The following is an 18,395-nucleotide window of genomic DNA, read 5'->3' on the forward strand; positions in this document are numbered from 1 at the left end:
AAGTGTGAGTAGTTCACCTCAGACCTTCGGGTCCATAGTTATTAGCTAGATGGCTTCTTCTCTCTTTTGGGATCTCAATACAATGTTCTCCCCTCTCTCGTGGAGATCTATTCGATGTAATCTTCTTTTGTGGTGTGTTTGTTGAGACCGATGAATTGTGGGTTTATGATCAAGTTTATCTATGAACAATATTTGAATCTTCCCTGAATTCTTTTATGTATGTACTACAAAAAAAAACACTTCCGTGATGATACGTGTTTGTCACAGTAGGTCGCGTTTTCTGTCGTAGAAGTGTTCCATGACATTACCAAAATTATCATCACGGAAGTGTCCACTTCCATGACGATAAATCGCGCGTCACAGAAGTGCTTTCGTCAAGGGTGACCGACACGTGGCATCCATCGTAACGGAACACCGTTAAGCTATCGGGTCGGGTTTTGGATCCGATAACCCATTAACAGCACAGACCAATGGGGATTTTCCACGTGTAAAATCATCATTGGCTAGAGGAAACACGTGTCGGCTCATCGTTGGGACAGATGTCATCCACTCACTGGGCAGAAGGCGCCTATGATACGTCGACACGTGGCACGGCCCAACAGTGGCCCATTACTGTGAAAAGGTCGGCCTGTTTGACTTGGTCAAAAGCTGGCGGGCCGGCCCATGGAAAGCTGTTAACGGCCTGTTCGCATATAGCTCATTTGCAGCCCGCTAACCCAAGGCCCGTTACGCCCTATCCGAATTAGGCCCAGTAGCGTCAGCTGGGCCATCCAATATGATTCCATCCCATTTTCACTTCTGGCCCATGTATAGCCCATGACGTCTTTCGGCCCATATGAGGCCCTTTGTAACTCTTGGCCCATTAGCGGCCCGTAGTGAAACTGGCCCGTAATGAACAGTGTGTCACTTTACACCCATTAACGGCCCGTGGTGAAACTGGCCCGTAATGAACAGTGTATCACTTTATACCCATTAACGGCCCGTTATTCCGTTGGGCCGTTTCCAGCCCATGTTATCTTTCGGCCTTCTCAAAGCCACTAGCTAACCGCGGAAAAAGAACTGCAATGACTACAAGCAAACAAATAAACAAGACAACAAGGAAATAAATAAGCAAGCAACTAACGCTAGGCTATCACGGCTATTACACATATTACATCCACTGGGCATCAAAGTTCACCACCAGTGCAAATATAGGGAACAAAGCAGCATATCATATACACTGGTTGTCAAAGTTGGCGACCAACGCAAATAAACGCCGCAGCAAAACAAATCCAGAACTGAAACCACTTCAGAAGATCTCAAGAAACAATATCCTGGGTACCCATAATGTTGGCAAGATGCTTAGCAAGCTTATTAACTTTCTCTTGTTTGGCGCTTAAATCCTCCAGCGCTTGCTGTTGCACCAGAAAATATGCATCTGAATTCTGCAGGGACTTCCTCAGTCCTCCAGCTTCCTGTCGCAGCACATCTGATCGATGTCTTTCAACTTGAAGTTGACACTCAAGAAGACGAACTGATTCAGGTAGCGAGTTCGAAGAGCTTGTGCCAACAGTAGTGGCCAGTAACTCGAACACTACATCAAGACAGGACTTTTGGGTTCCCTCACTGTCGTCAAGATAGTTTTTATCAGCTTTCTTGGAGACCAACAGGGATGTCTCACTATCTTGAACCTTATCTGCATTACTTCCTTTACCATTGGATAACGTGGTACTGTTCTCCAATATTTTGTCCGCATTCTAAAAGAGAAACAAGCAGACACATCACATGTTTACCATGTTGTATACGAAACTCATTTTGGTAATTGAGTTCAATAGTAAAGTGGACAGGATAACAGCATGAAACAAACATATATCTATGTACCATGGTCACTTTATGGTCTATATCATTCTATTTTTTGTTGCCAAATCAAGATAGAGACACAGTTCAAATAATATTTGTTCAAGACAAAGCAGAATAGACAGAATATAAGTGTGGGTAACTATAGAGCAATAACAACACTTGTAATGTGCATGACATGAGAACATAACTGTTTATTCAATTGAAACTAAAATCAACATAGAGCAGGTTACAACAGAAAACCACTTAAAGAAACAAGTATAAAACATACCTGTTGCACCATTGGAGTTTCAATTCCATCCTTCAAAATTGAAAATAGTTGGTATGAGTAAATACAGTAATGCAAGAGCAAAGGAGTATGAACCATAGCTACAGAACCTGACCTGAGAACAAATCTTCTTCTCCTTTAAGCGTTGAGTTGGGATTTGGAGTGGTGGTCCTCGTGCTTTGGGCACTGCAGTTCCCTTACTAACTGCTCGTGTTTGGGTGCTCTGTGGTGGAGACGGTGCTGTGTCAACTGGAACTGGGTTACTATCTGCCGGGGTTGGGGTTAGAAGGGGTGTAGCTGGTTCTCTGTCCAACTGGGTAGGGGTACAATCTGCGAGAGTCTGGGTTATGTGTGGTGGATCTGGTCCTTGGGCAAGTACAACCGTGGTTCTATCTGCATCAACTAGTAGCACTATCTTTTCTGAAGATCGTGTTGTTACTCCCTTAGATACCGCCATCACGCTCTCCAATTCAAAATGGCTGATAAACAAGAAAAGTTATTGAAAGTATAGACATTGTATGATAGACAGGTGCAATGGATAGTGGGGAATAAAAGAGGGCATGAAATAATTCATATTTATGTTGTCTAACCAAACAGGATAGCATGACACAGTTTCACATATATGATGGCTATATAAATAGGATAGCATGACACAATTTCACATTATGATGGCTAACTAAAAAAGATGGAAAGACATAGTTCAAAATATGAGACTATGTAAACGGGATGACATGACATAACTATATAATGTGTTTACTAAATAGGTTGGCATGCCATAATTCACATACATTCACGGATAGAATGCCATAATTCAAAAAATGATGACTGTAAACACTAAACAGGATGAGATGATATAACTATATGATGTCTTTATTAAATGGGTTGCCATGCCATAATTCAGATAGATGATGTGTATGTACTATGTAAACATGATGGCATGATATAATTCAAATATATGATTTATATAGTAAGCAAGTAAGCAGATGGCAATCCATATATGATGTAAAAACTAAGCAATGCAAGACAACATGCATGACATGGGTAATATAACCCGGCCAAGTTTGAGCATAGACCTCAGGGGGGAAATAGGACTGGTCATCAGTCTCTGAATCCTCCTCTGAGGAGCTCTCTGTAACCAGCAAGATGTCTGCTTCAGCAGGTAGCATTGTCTGCTCTGAATACCTTGTTTTCACTCCAGATACTTCCATCACCGCTTCAAATGGCTGATGCATAGGAAGAGTAGTTGAATATACAAACGTTGTCGACAAATGGAACACGTAATACAAAAATATGATAGCATGATATAATTCACATAGATGATGATTGGCTAAACAGCATGGCATTGCATAATTCACATATATAATGCCTTTCAACAAGATAGCATTGTATAATTCACATATATAATGTCTTGCAACAAGATGGCAATGCATAATTCACATATATGGTAATTAGACACTGAATAGGTGGCATTCACACAAAGCATGTCTAAACTAATCAAATGAAATAGCAATGCGAGACACCATACGCACGATATGAGCAACATAACCCTGCCAAGTTAGAGCATACACCTCGGGGGGGGGGGGATAGGACTGGTCATCTGTCTCTGAATCCTCCTCTGAGGAGCTATCCGTAACCAGCGAGATATGCGCTTAATCAGATAGCATAGTCTGCTCTGAAGACCTTGTTTTCACTCCAGAATTTGCCATCACCTTGTCAAATGGCTGATGCACACGAAGAGCAGTTGAATGTACTAACATTGTTGACAAATGTAATATGTAACGAAAAAAAGGATGGCCTGATATAATTTGCACAAAGGATGTCTAAAATAAGCAGATGACATATTTGATGTATAAAGTAAGCAATGCAAGACACCATATGCATGATATAACCAACATCAGCATGCCAAGTTAGAGCGAAGACCTCAGGGGGTAAATAGGAGTTGTCTTCTCCTTCTGAATCCCCCTCAGAACAGATATCTTCCTCTCGATTACAATCCGAAATGCGTGGAGGGGGGGTGCCTTTGCGCCTACCATGGAGCGACGTCTGCATGAAATTTTATTGCCACGCAAGGCTCGTCTCTTTTGCTCTACATGTTCCGTTCCATTGTTTACAATAACTGTCATGCATAGGAATAAAACATAGTGAGATTATGTAAGGAGTGCATGTAGAAATCCAGAGTGATGGTAGCAACCTGTGGATAGACCCAAAACCAATAATAGCAGGCAGATAATTGCTTCAGTTAAAAAATACAGATAATGGCTTCTTTACTGTTTGTTTCCCACCCAACATGAAACTCATAGTAGACCCCGGAGATTAACCAGATAGTAGATAGATACTATTGATAGCGGCCCCGATATGTACCCCACAACCATTTAAAAACTCAAGTTTGACCATTAGTTTGGAGCTGACTCAGAGTCTAATCGGTGAACAGGACGATAAAGTAGCATGTAATATTAAGCGATGCATAACGTAAGCAGACACGAAAGAGTGCGACCTCTCTTGCGGACCCGTGTAGTCCTCGAGGTCATCTGCTCGGTTGATGATGGTAATGCAGTTTTCATGGCTGCCAGCAGCGGGGAAGAAGATCTGAGGCGGCGAAAGACAGTCTGGAGGCCGGATCCCTGCTATGCTGGACCCTTCTGTCGTTGGAGCAGCTGAGCTGGGGTGGACGACGGCGCAGCAGGAGCGGGACAAACCACACAAGGTTTTCTTTGACAACTATCTGTAAGAGAAGTAATTCTGTAAGGGCTCGTTTGAATTGGAGGATTCCAGCAATGCAGGGATAGGAAATAGATAGGAATAGGATAGGAATGCACGTGCAAAACAGAGAATTTAAAAACACAGGATTTCTGCCAACCTGGGCGTTTGATTCACAACAATTGGAAGATCACAGGATGCAAAGAAGCATGGTGAGATTAAGTCAAACCACAAGAAAATGTACGGTTATAATGCTATCATGCTACTATCTCTTAGTCTTGTGCTTCATGAATAGGAATTTGAAAAGGAGGACAAGTGAAAATTAAAATTCCTACGTTTTTTCTTTCAAGGAGACACTAAAGGAACAAATCCGTGTGCTCAGTGGACAATATATATAACATGTAGAGTAAAAAAGAGATGCAACAAGTGTACAACCTCTTTGGCGAAGCCATGTCGATCCAAGCGTGATTGGGTTGGCTGGTGAGGATGCTCCGACTGACTTTGCTGTCGGAGGAGGGGAAGAAGATCTTAGGCGTCTGGAGATGGAGCCCGAGGTACTGCTCCGCTGTGATGGAGGGTTTCGTCATTGGAGCAGCTCCGGTGAGTTGTACGACGTCGAGGCTGAAGCAGGACAAGAGAGACAACGAACAACGTTAACCTTAGTGGAATTCTAATAGCATCTCCAATACATGACGTAAAATACATAACCACAAAGTGCTAGATGTAAAATACATCAGCCGCTCATCTCTGAACTTAACTGTCGAAACTGAACTTAACTGTCGAAACTGAACTTAACTGTCGAAATTGAACTTAACTGTCGAAACTGAATTTTGCTGTCGAAATTGAATTTTGTTGTCGAAACTGAATGCACTAGCAAGGTGAGGCTACACATCCGTCGACTGACTTTTTCATCTCTAGTCAGTCGATTTTGCAGCCATTGGATACGAAATCAAGGGCATGCGGTTCATCTTCAACCTCCACCCCCCTGAGCCGCCAGCCACCATCGGCCAAACAGCAGCCCCCCGCCGCCCGCGGCCGGCGGTGTGCTGCCCCGCCCGCCCCGAAAACACTCCCCACGGCCGGTCCGCCGCCGCCCCGGCCATCCCTCTAGGCCCCCCCGTGCCGAGCTTTTTCTTCGGCGATCCCCACGCCACCGCCCCGCCACCGCCGGTGACCACCGCCCCCATCCTGAACCCTAAGATAGATAGTGGGGTACCTCTCCGGTGAGCCCCCCTCCCCGTTGCAGCTGGTTCTTCCTTCACCCCGGCGAGCCCCCCCCACCCCCTTCGACTGACCCAAAAGTCGATTCAGTCGACTGAAGTGTAGCTAAATCGGAGCAGCATCGCAAGCAAGAGCAAGAGCGAGAGCAGCAGCACGAGCAAGAGCAATAGCAAGAGCAGACCAGGCAGGGGACCGAGAGCAAGAGCAGAGCAGCAGCACGAGCGAGAGCCAAAGCAGCAGCAACTCCTCCTGATGTGGACGTCGCCGCCAAGGGAGCGACGCTGTGGAGGAAGTGGCCGGCGATGCCGCCGTGGATGGAGCCACGCCGTGTCGGCTCGGGACCGAGCGCCGGCAGCACAGTGAGATCGAATCAAGAAGAAGATGTGGCGATTAGTGTACAACCTCTTTGGTGGCGCCAATTAGGCCGCAGCTTCATCCGAGGAAACGGTGATGATGATGCTCTTCCGCTGGTGCAGGTGAAGACAGCGGTGTGGGAATGGAGGTGGCGCGAAAGACGAGGGGAACGTCGAGGCAGCTCCTTGGAGGTGGAGGACGGGGTGGCTGAACCGGTGGGACGATGAGATCGACGACAGATCCTCATCCGGTACGGTGGATGAGGGACGTCGAGGTGTTGCTGTGGACGACGTCGTCGGGGAAGAGGCTCCGGCTGGGTGGCGGACGGAGCAGGGTGTGGGGATTCGTCGCGGGTTTTCGCGGCCTCGGTGTACGAATGGGTGGGCGGATTTGATGGCAGTGGGGAACCATGGCTTAGAGACGCGCTTGTCCGAAATGTGGGGTAAGTTACGTAAGTACCCCCACCGATTTGAGGCGTTTCTTTCGGTTCAGGGGTACCACGGGCATTTCGTGTGTCGGGATTTCACAGGAGGTGGGAGTTTTCGCGCGCGTTGTAATTTCGGAATAGCAAGGCGCGGGTTGAGATGGAGGGAGTTGTCGGAGCACAACGAGGCAAAGATATATCTTAAATATTTCGGGCTAACAAGGCGCGGGTTGAAATTTCCGGACAAACCTAACGTGTGCTGTACCAAATCAATGCGCACTACAAATGTCATTCAAAACTTTGAATTCATGTTATGTTCAATTAAAATATTTCGCTACGTGTATAATGCATGCAACCTACTACTCAAATGAACGTTTTAGTGCATTCCAAACGTATATACTACCGCTTCAATATGAACTAAATTTGAATTCGTTTCTCTATTTGAATAAGATCTACAGTAATGATAGTTGTGAAGTCAAAGCATTTGAATTCGTTTCTCTATTTTAATAAGATCTACAATCATCATTATTGTCAAGTTAAACCATCTTTTGTGTATTATCTTCACAGCACACCACATGATTAGTCTCGAGTTACATATGAACTATGTGTACTATATGAACTCGAACTAGATTTTTTGAATCCACTTTATTTTGATTTCAAATCACATTACATTTCTAGCTCTAGCTAGATCTTCATAATCTAAACCATGTCTCATATGTATAATGTGTTTATCACATTATGTATGGTGCCCCGCCCCCTACGCCTAGAAGTATTTAGATGTGAGTTGCCAACACCACACATTACCACAAATTCAAATAAAATGTGAGAATGTTCGATATATAGTATTGTCTAGATTGTTCGATATTTAGTTGTAAGCTGCAAACGCCACACATTATCACAAATTCAAATAAAATGTGAGATTGTTTGATGTATAGTATGGTTTAGATTGTTCGGCATTTAGCTGTGAGTTGCAAACGCCATGCATTATCACATTATGGTATAACATGTGCACAGCATGTGTATCACCGCTATATTCATGCATGCAATGTTTAAAACACTATGATCTCCTATTCAAATATATGAATCCGCTTTCATATCAAATTATGATCTTTGTTAGTCTCTTACACCCACACAATCCTCTAACCTTTGTAGCTACCACTAACTTTCTCTCGTGCATGCAAACGCCCTCCTCGCCCTCCCCCTCCCTCGGCATTCTATCCACCGGGCACATTCATTTTTTTCTTTAGGTCGTTCTCCCAGAGTCTCCACAACTCCTTTCTGACACACACCGATCGATAAACCTCTCCAGTGATGCCTGCCTACAACATACACACACACACACCTTCAATCTCCTCCTTTATGTGTCCTTCCCTCGTGTCTCTCATACGGTCAGACACACGTGTAAACCTCTCGCCCCTCTTTTCATTGATCTCACAACCGCACACTCCTCCCCTTATCTACCTAGTAGTTGGGCCTCTCGCACCACCTCTGTCTATCTGTCTCGCTGGGCCTTCTTTGCCTCTAACAAATGGGCGTACACCGACCGATCTCTCGCTATACATATAGCTAGCTAGGTCCTTATAACTCGTTTTTACCCACACGTCAATCGATCAACCTCATTAGTTGTGTCTCTCCCTTCCTCCGACAAACAACAATTGATATACCGATCTAGTTAGGTTTGCTTACCAAACACATGGTTCCCCTTCATCATCCATGGATGCGTCCCGACAGATCTATCACGCACAGACACACACAGAAACACATCCCCACTCTTATTGATAACATTGCAGTTCCACCCTCAGTTTGTCTAGTAGGCCTCTCCCACCATCTTCGAGAAGCAACTCCATCACCCATCCAGCACTCTACCCCTCTCCCTCCCTCTCCCTCCCTCTCTCTCTCCTCTCTCTCTCTCTGTCCCATCATATTTCCCGTCCTTCAGTTATGTATGGATGTCGACCGATCTCCCTCAAGACATAGCTGGGTCTCTCCTTCTTAACACATATACGAGTCGTTCTACCTCTATAGTTAGGCCTCTGCCTACCCCTCCCCCCACCCCTCCCCCCACACACACCGATACATCGAGCGCTCTAGTCATGTCTCCCTGCCACACACAAACTTGACATGTGCCCTCTAACGTTCCGGTAGGCCAGTCGCCCTATATCTTTGACTTGCACACACACACAATTCCGATGGCTCTCTTCATCGATCTCGCACCCACCCACTTGATCCTCTCTTCGACTCTATCGATAGCTATGACCCCTCCCTCTCTTCTCGTGGATTGCCCGACCCTCTATGTATGATATGGATAGGCCTCCATTTCACACACATTGCATGCGAAATTTTGTTTGAGATGTCATCGACACATATTCCCACAAATAATTCACGAAATCAACCCCCCACCCCACCCCCACCCCAAAACAAAAAACACTCACGAATGCGGTTTGTATCTCTCACACACACCCACGTAGTAGGTGGGGGACGTGCACAAAGAGAAGAGGTGCATGCACGGCGCACGTACTCCCGTCTCTTTCCTAACCACACCCGCGCGGGTACACGGTGGAGCTCATTTTTGTACGAAAAAGGTAGCCCACGTGGTAATTTGGCACGTGTACTGGTTGTCCACTTGGTGGAGGGAGCATCGTCTACCACGGGTGAACAAACAAACTGCGACTTGACGTGTTATGTTAAAAAAAGAGGCAAACCATGTGGGGCCTACCTTAGAGGCAAGGCTCTATACACTGGAGTACTTTTGATGTGTCCCGTCAACTCGCAGAACGAGGAGAAGCTTGCTTAGTACGCCGTCTCCCCCGCCCACGGGCGCGGTGGCTCGCAGGATGAGGTGAAGCTTGCTCCGCCTTACGCCCGCTCCCTCGCCCATGCGCGCGGTGGCTCGCAGGACGAGGAGAAAAATTTACTACTCCCTCCCTTTACTCCTCGTCCCTACTACTTTGGTTATAGAGATTATATCATATTGTTTGGAATATATATGTCCTTTAGTAGATTTCAATATGAACTACTAGTACATACTCCAAACACTGATGTATATAGACGTATTTTAGAGTGTAGATTCACTCATTTTGCTCCGTATGTAGCACTCTCCCTCGCCCCTCGACCCTCGCCCACATAGTGGACGTGCAGCAATTCATTCGGTCTCATATAGCCAGAAAGATATATACTGCACTACCATTATTGCTCGACTTCCCGAAGAGGCGAAGAGCCAATCGCAAGGTTAATATTTTGGAGATGCCAAGCGCAAGGTTATAGGAGAACGAGTAGTAGGTGCCGCGTCATTTATAAATGAAGTTTTTTTTCTTCAGTGGCACGTACGCAATATGATAGGTTCATATGGAGAGGAAAGGAAACCGCTCCACTATATACATAGTCAGGACGGGCCAGCCTACACGGTTGCTTGCTGGGGTTGCTCTCTTCACACTCTCTCGCACAAAACGACTGTGGCCACATCTCTAACATCCCGGCGGATCACGTCCGCTTGGGGAAGGGGTGGATGCTTAGTGTAGATGCGGTGGCCGTCGCCGACGGCGAAAACCCATTGTCGGCACGTCCCGATCAGGGGTCCCCGCCGTTCTCTCTCACAAAGCCGATGCGGTTGCCTTCGTCCCTTGCTCACTGCTGCGACGTGGGCAGTTGCCGCCTCCCGCCGCCCTCCTCAAGGTTGAGCTATGTCCCTCAGGTACAACTCCCTTTACAGCCGGCTTGCACCACTGCTCCAGCTGCCCACATCACGCCCTGTGGATATTTCTCTACTTCTTTGCCCCGCACATACCTCTACTGGCTTCTACGTACTGTATTTGTGATGAGTTTATGTCTCATCAACTAGTCCTAGTAATCTTATTCTAATCACGCTTCTTCAATTTCTTTGCCACAGCGATGCTCATCTCGATTTTGGTGAAACTGCACAAAATGATCCGATGGTCAAAAGGTTGCAAACTTCATTTATTAGGAAGCTCGAACGTTGCCAGCAAATTGAAGCCTGGTCAGGGTTCACGGTTCAAGGGCTAGGGACTGCATGGATCGTTTTTTTCTTTAGCTGCCTCTGTTCCAAAATAAGTGTCAACTTTAGTAGTAGTACAACTTTGTACTAAAGTTTGCACAAAGTTGAGAGACTTATTTTGGAACGGAGGGAGTACATATTTGCTATGATCTGTCAATCATTGAGATGCAATAGCATGCATGTTAGTCTCCTTTGTATTTGATGAAATGTTGCAACGGGCAACCTTGGACGCAAGATACATGTAACAGAAGCTGGCAGCTTCATAGCATTGTACAAATTTATCTCGCTGATAAATTACAGTACGTACTATACTAGTACTTCCTCTGTTCCTAAATATAAGTCTTTGTAGAGATTTCACCATGAACCACATGCGGATGTATATAGATGCATTTTAAGTGTAGATTCATTCATTTTGTTCCGTATGTAGTGGAATCTCTACAAAGACTTATCTACTAGTAATAGCTAGCCCCCACTACTAGGAATTCTCTATCCTCTCCTTGAGCCACATCGTCAAAATTGATGTAGCCGTTAGATGAAGTAAATCAGTCCATAATAGCCGTCTGATCTAGACGTTGAGAGGCTCCGCACTAAGCCACATGCAAGCATGCAGAAATACCGTGGCACATGCATGTGAGTGGGTTTTAAATCACATCAACATGTCTGCATGCAAGCATGCACCAGTAGCATGCATGTAAGTGAGCTTTTAAGTCCCATTAACATGTCAAAAAGAAAAATATAATCCCATTATGCAGTAGGAGTTGGCTGATCTTTTTTCCTTATGTGGGATGATCTAAATGATGATGGGATTTTATTTAGTTTGGCTACCACATTTGTCATGCGGTTATAGAGTGTTTTTTAGTTCTATGAAATCGATAATTTTGCGCAGAGAGATATACCGTTGTTCCGCGGCAACGCGCGGGGACTCATCTAGTAATATTTAGGAACGGAGGGAGTACTATGTAAAGAGTTAGGTGTCGCACGGTGATAGTGTGAGGTGGGCCATGTAATCACTAAGACTGCGTGTTTTCACTGCTCTTGCACGCCTCCGCTGTAAGAATGGAGAAAATTGTAATCTAGTAGTAGTACCTCCTTTCGCCGAAAGTGTGGGACATCCAGCAGTCCTACCACCTGAGTAATAAAGACCAATGAGCCGTCAAATCACATAGGCCGAGCAGTAAGTTGGACGGACGAAGCAACCATCACTCTTGCGCCAGTGAGAGGTCGCGTCCGCTCTGCCCGGGCATGAATGCGGCACTGATTCTTTGGAGCGGCGCTGACCGTTTCGGGCGGGAAGCGCGCGCGGGCGATGGAGGGGATTTGGGTGGGCCAGGCTGGTCAGGAGCGGGCGTGGCAGCTGTCCGCCTGTCCCTACCGGACACGCCCGGAACCGAGAGGATGCACCGACTCTCGCGGCTAAAATCGTACACTACAGAACATCTCTCTGTAGGTGTAGGTCGATCTGTCGCTCTCTCTAACACACACATGCTGTTAAACACACACACACACACGCACACGCACGCACCTTGGTCCCGTTGCACCTTCTAATGTGACTTATTACACCTAGACGGAGGGAGTAGTAAGTATACGAGATACGGTGGCACACTGACTTAAGTTGAATACAAGTGCCCAAAATTTGTGTGCATGTTATAATAAGGATTCACTTAAAATAGTACGTGAGCGAACACAGGGATCAATTGGACAGTGTTCCCGAGTAGTAGCGAGATGTGTGAGGTAAGATACACCGCTGGCACTTTTAATTTTTCTTATTAATTTGTTTGTTTCACCCTCTGACTTGTGGGACCCAACGTACTACGTGGAGAGAGGTAAGGTGACTAAGGCTGCATTATTTCTGCACCACTGTGGATAGTCTTACCACCTAAGCCACAAGACATGATTATGATTGAAATCCCAATGACTCCCACACACACAAAAAAACACGGCATGCTTGTCACACGAATGTAGGAATGTATAAAAGGTTATTTCCCTCTCGTTGAACATAACATGAGGGTTGTGTAGCTGGTTAGCCTGTTCGCTCATCAAACTTGAGGTCTCTGGTTCGTTAACTACACTTGAGCATAATTTGTGCCAGGAGGATTCTTTGACTGGTCAAAATGTTTTCTAGGGTTTGCACGCTTCACACTCTGTCTCTAGTATATATATACACGCTGGAGCCTCAGCGCTTGTAATTGCTCTCTTCACACTCTCTCGCCCTCTCCGGCTGGAGCCTCAGCGCTTGTAGTTGCTCTCTTCACACTCTCTCGCCCTCTCCAGATCTAAACAAGACTTCATTGGCCTCTCTCTCCCCTCACTGCTGCTCAAAGAGCCCGCAGGATCCGTCCGCCGGGAAGGGAAGGAGGCTGAACGCTGTCGCCGTCGGCGAGGGAATACCGGCGCAGCTGTTCACTTTCCACCCAACGGCGGCGCGGGAGGGCCTCCGATCCCTTCTTCTTCGCCGCCGTCCCGTCGCCCACCGAACCACGCCCCAAGAACCTTAAGGTATAATTTACTTACTCCACATGCATTGCTCTAGCTGCATGTATACCATGAATCTAGGACGTGGTTCAAAGAGGAAAGGAGTGGGGGAAAGTAGTGGGAAAAGTTGTATATAGCATGTATCTGGGACGTGGTTCAAAGAGGAAATGAAGGGGGAAAGTTGTATAGCATGAATCTAGGACGTGGTTCAAAGAGGAAAGGAATGGGGGAAAGTAGTGGGGAAAGTTGTATCGCATAAATCTAGGACGTGGTTCAAAGAGGAAAGGAAGGGGCGAAAGTACTAGTTCAAAAAGGAAAGGAAGGGACAAGGCTGTAGAGTTTGAGCAGGACTAGATTTGCTGCGCTCACATAGGGAAAGGTGTCTAAAGATAACAAAACTGGGACCAACACAAATATGCTCCTTGGTTGTTTGTTCTTTGTTGCAACAGACTATGCATGACCACAGTACATCGGTAGATGCACATGGTGCTGGTGCGTTGTAACACCCCGGATGTAACTTTCCATATTTGTAACTCCAACTCTTGCCATTTTCGGCTATGTGTTATGATATTCCCTCCGTGGTTGGGTTTTGTCTTTCGTTTTGCATTTTGTTCATGTCATGCATCTCATATCATGTCATCATGTGCATCTCATTTGCATACGTGTTCGTCTCATGGATCCGAGCATTTTCCCCGTTGTCCGTTTTGCAATCCGACACTCCCACATGCACCGGCGCACCCCTCTTGTTTCTTTTCGTGAGCGGGTGTTAAACGTTCTCGGAATGGACCGAGGTTTGCCAAGTGGCCTTAATACACCACCGGTAGACCACCTGTCAAGTTTCGTTCCATTTGGGGGTCGTTGGTTGCTCCAACGGTTAACCGGGTAACCACAAAGGCCTTTTGTGTGTTGCAGCAAAACCCCCGCCAAACAGCCCAATAAGCCACCTAAGTCACTTCCATGCTCTCGGTCATTCGATCACGATCGTGTGCGCGAAAACCGCACTCCATTTGGAGTCTCCTAGCTCCCTCTAGCTATAAATAGGTGTTCCCCCCGAAATTTTCGCACAGATCAAACCCTAACCCGCTCCCTCTCCGCCGTCGGACGCGTCCGTCCCGCGCCGGACGTTTCCGCCGCCGCGCCCGCTCCAATCGGCGCGCGCCACCTGTCACCGCCGCCACCCTCCACCGCGCGGCCCGGCGAGCCCGAGTCGGGCCCGCCCGAGCTCGTGCGCCGCCCGACCGCACCCGCGCCCCGCCGCCTCTTCGTCTCGCCCGACGACCGCGCCTCCCCGCGCCTCCCCGCCGGCTGTCCAACCGCGCCGCCGCCCGTCCGCCCGCGTCTGCCGCCGACCCTCTCCGCCGTCCGCCGCCGCCGCGCCTTGGCGCCGCGCCCGCGTGCCCTCGCCGCCGAGCCACTCCGTGCCCTCGCCCTCCATCGGATCCGCGGGATCCCGTGACCTCCGGCCGTCCTCTCCTTCTCCCTCTCCGGCAAGTTCTCCGGCGAGCTCGCGCCGCACCTCGACTTCCGTGCCTGCCCCGATCCAGATCTGGAAGAGGTTGACCCTGAAAAATCTTCTAAGTCCCGAATATTTTCACATTATATTGCTTTGTTCCTCATGGCATATCTAATTGTATACTGCTCCGTTTTGCGTGCATGATATATTCAAATGTTTGCCACGAGATGCTCTTCATTTTGTTCCATTGTGCCATGCTCGTTTGAGTCCATCTTGACGCCCAAATCTCTGGTGCAAGAGTGCTATATGATGTTTACTGCTATTAATTATCAGAACTTGATGTTTTGTTATTTTTGTTGCATTTGATGTGTGCATCTTATGGGCATGAGCTCTACAGGTGTTTTGATCTATGCCATTCCATCTTTACAGAGGTGTATGCCATGTATTTTTGTGGTATATGTGGTGACTAGCACAAGCATGCAAACTAGGCTTCGTGATGTTTCTGTTTTCATGGACTTAGGATTTTGCTAAGTCCTTTATCTTCTGTTATTTTGTTGCCATGTATCCATTTGTCTACAGTGAGATCCATGCTTCTTTTGAGTATGTTCAGTAAAGATGTTTTGTAGATATGGTTGTACTCTATCCATCCATGCCCCTGTTTACAATTATGGAGTGCCCTAGTTAGCTTGATAAACATGCCATATTCCTGTAGGTATGCTTGTTCGGTCATGAATTTCTCTGTGATGAGTGAATCGAGCTCACAAATATGCCTTCATAATTCTGTTAATGCCATGATCTATTTCTGCTAAGTCTGAAAACCTGTTAACGAAACTTGCTATGTTTACATGGGTGCCATCATATCTTCTGTGCCTTTTTGGCTCATGGTCAGTAAGAGACTTTTGTTTTATACATTTAGTAGATTCATTCCATGCCTTTTTTTGTTATGTTAAGTTCCTGTAGCATGTGGATTGCTTGCTCTGAACATTACTACCTGATGCTGTTTATGCCATGTCCAGTAATTTCACTAAGTCTGTGAAGCTGATATCTTTTGCACTTTTGCCATGCTTGTTTGAACCTGTTATGGTGTGATCTAGCTGTAGCTCAGTGTTCATCTTTTGTCAAGCATATCCTGTAGATTACTGCCATATGCTTTGTTGCTATGTTGGGGTGATGTAGTATAGTTACTTGATGTATTCTAAGTGCTATCATGCTGTTAATCGCAGAATCGTGTCATTCTTTTCTTGCTTGCCATTTGCAAACCGTGCATCCGTTTCCGGTGATCTTTATATCGATTTCGACTGAAACCATCTCATCTTTCCAGTGGCATAATTGGTTTGCCAAGTTGCTGCCTTGTTCATCCTTTTTCTTCCGGAGCACGCATACGCATCGCATATCATATCTCGCATATCATGCATGTACTGCATCATGTTGCTTGTGCATTTCCCATGATTGATTGTGGTTCCTTTGCTTGTGTTCTTGCTGTGGGTAGAGCTAGGAGACGAGTTCGTGAACGAGGAACCTGTTGAGTACGCCTACGAGGATCAAGCTTTCGACAACTCTGAGAACCTTGCAGGCAAGATGACCATACCCTCGAAATCACTTCTATCTCTGCTTTGCTAGTTGTTCATTCTATTGCCATGCTGCGCTACCTACCACTTGCTATATCATGCCTCCCATATTGCCATGTCAAGCCTCTAACCATCTTTTCCTAGCAAACCGTTGTTTGGCTAAGTTACCGCTTTTGCTCAGCCCTTCTTATAGCGTTGCTAGTTGCAGGTGAAGTTGAAGTTGGTTCCATGTTGGAACATGGATATTTTGGGATATCACAATATCTCTTATTTAATTAATGCATCTATATATTTGGTAAAGGGTGGAAGGCTCGGCCTTATGCCTGGTGTTTTGTTCCACTCTTGCCGTCCTAGTTTTCGTCATACCGGTATTATGTTCCTTGAGTTTGCGTTCCTTACGCGGTTGGGTGATTTATGGGACCCCCTTGACAGTTCGCCTTGAATAAAACTCCTCCAGCAAAGCCCAACCTTGGTTTTACATTTGCCTACCTAAGCCTTTTTTCCTTGGGTTTTCGCGAGCCCGAGGGTCATCTTTATTTAACCCCCCCGGGCCAGTGCTCCTTCGAGTGTTGGTCCGAACCGAGCAGCCTGCGGGGCCACCTCGGGGAAACTCGAGGCCTGGTTTTACTCATAGCTTGACTTATCCGGTGTGCCCTGAGAACGAGATCTGTGCAGCTCCTATCGGGATTTGTCGGCACATCGGGCGGCTTTGCTGGTCTTGTTCTACCATTGTCGAAATGTCTTGTAAACCGGGATTCCGAGACTGATCGGGTCTTCCTAGGAGAAGGTTTATCCTTTGTTGACCGTGAGAGCTTATGATGGGCTAAGTTGGGACACCCCTGCAGGGTATTATCTTTCGAAAGCCGTGCCCACGGTTATGAGGCAGATGGGAATTTGTTAATGTCCGGTTGTAGAGAACTTGACACTTGACTTAATTAAAATACATCAACCGTGTGTGTAGCCGTGATGGTCTCTTTTCGGCGGAGTCCGGGAAGTGAACACGGTTTGAGTTATGTTTGAACGTAAGTAGTTCCAGGATCACTTCTTGATCATTTCTAGCTTCGCGACCGTTGCGTTGCTTCTCTTCTCGCTCTCTTTTGCGTATGTTAGCCACCATATATGCTTAGTGCTTGCTGCAGCTCCACCTCATTACACCATCCTTTCCTATAAGCTTAAATAGTCTTGATCTCACGGGTGTGAGATTGCTGAGTCCTCGTGACTCACAGATTCTACCAAAACAGTTGCAGGTGCCGACGATACCAGTGCAGGTGACGCAACCGAGCTCAAGTGGGAGTTCGACGAGGAACGTGGTCGTTACTATGTTTCGTTTCCTGATGATCAGTAGTGGAGCCCAGTTGGGACGATCGGGGATCTAGCATTTGGGGTTATCTTATTTTCATTTGGATTTGACCGTAGTCGGTCTATGTGTGGATTTTTGATGATGTATGATTTAATTTATGTATTGTGTGAAGTGGCGATTGTAAGCCAACTCTCGTTATCCCATTCTTGTTCATTACATGGGATTGTGTGAAGATGACCCTTCTTGCGACAATACCTACAATGCGGTTATGCCTCTAAGTCGTGCCTCGACACGTGGGAGATATAGCCGCATCGTGGGCGTTACAAGTTGGTAATCAGAGCCATCCCCGACTTAGGAGCCCCCTGCTTGATCGAATCGCTGGCGTTGTTGAGTCTAGAACAAAAATGTTTTGAGTCTTAGGATTATATATATCGGAGAGTTGGATTCTTTTTACTCCTCAGTCCCTTCGTCGCTCTGGTGAGGCCTCCTGACATAGAAGTTTTGACTCTTCTCTCCTCAAATTTCACTAATTTTTTTTAGGATCACGCGGGTATCTTGGAATCGTTCCGATGGTTTTGTGACAAGAACATTGTTCTTGGTGCCTCCTGACATTTAGGGGTTGTGGCAGTGTCCCAAGGAGTTGAGCTCCGAGGTGTTGTCGTCACAATTTTATCGTTGCAGTTCTGGAATACCTGAGTTTCGCCGACATCGAAAATCTCTTTTATGCAGTTGTTGGTGAGATCACCTCGACGCCACCCTGTACTGGGGCGGGAGTTCAGGAGTATTGCCA

Source organism: Aegilops tauschii, chromosome 1 (genome assembly GCF_002575655.3).
Source record: "Aegilops tauschii subsp. strangulata cultivar AL8/78 chromosome 1, Aet v6.0, whole genome shotgun sequence".
In the NCBI taxonomy this organism is placed as follows: domain Eukaryota; kingdom Viridiplantae; phylum Streptophyta; class Magnoliopsida; order Poales; family Poaceae; genus Aegilops; species Aegilops tauschii.